Source organism: Salvelinus sp. IW2-2015, unplaced genomic scaffold (assembly GCF_002910315.2).
Source record: "Salvelinus sp. IW2-2015 unplaced genomic scaffold, ASM291031v2 Un_scaffold1009, whole genome shotgun sequence".
Lineage (NCBI taxonomy): Eukaryota > Metazoa > Chordata > Actinopteri > Salmoniformes > Salmonidae > Salvelinus > Salvelinus sp. IW2-2015.
This window is the reverse complement of record NW_019942684.1, coordinates 148341-149240: the sequence shown is the minus strand read 5'-3', so window position 1 is coordinate 149240 and position 900 is coordinate 148341.

The window sequence follows — 900 nt, the reverse complement described above, 5'->3', positions numbered from 1 at the left end:
TCACCCCCGACTCACCCGTATTTCCGACGTAGCCCCCCCGTTATCATCCCCCCGGTATCTTCACTCTCGGCTGGCCCCTCCCGTATCACCCCCCCGTATCACCCCGTATCACCCCCCGTATCAACCCCCGATATTCACCCCCCCGTATCACCCGCCCGTATCCCCCCCCCGTTCTACTCCGCCCCGCCCTTCCGTACTTTTCCCTGTTCTACCCACCCTCGCCGTATACCATATACCACCCACCACTTCAAACCTATCCCGACCCCCCCCTATCACCACCCCCACCGTATTCACCCCCCCCCCCCCCCTCCCTCACCGCCCCTCCCCGCCACCCTGAGAAGCGATCTAGGTATCCATTGATGGAGACTAAGGACACTTGATAAGGACACTTGAATTGCAGAGCGAGATCAAGAAAGATACAAGCAAAAGGGACGATTATGTATTTTATTTTTTGTGTTCAAAAACTGTCTTGGTTTTTTATTCTAGCCTACTGTTTCTTAAAGTCACAGTGTTGTAGGCCTAACTGGTCAGTTCCTCTTCTGCATAACAGATGTTTTACTGGTACACCAGTCTCCTATTGTAATATTGCTTCCAATACAATGCTCAAATACAGACAAATACACTTGTTCAGTGTTTTAACTGTTTCTAAGCACAACCACACTTTGATTTTAGCTTCAACACCAACGAGATAAACCCTTCAGGGGCTGTAGTGGAGAGCAGATATCTGCTTGATGACAGAGATGACACAAGTCAGTTTAGTGTGAAGGCAGGAGAGTCATTTGCGGTAGCCAGATAAACATGTTAGATACCAAAGACATTCTCATTGACAACATTTATGTGATCCTTTGATAGCTTTTGAACAACTCTACTGCAGCTTTCATAAAGGCCCATAGTGACATA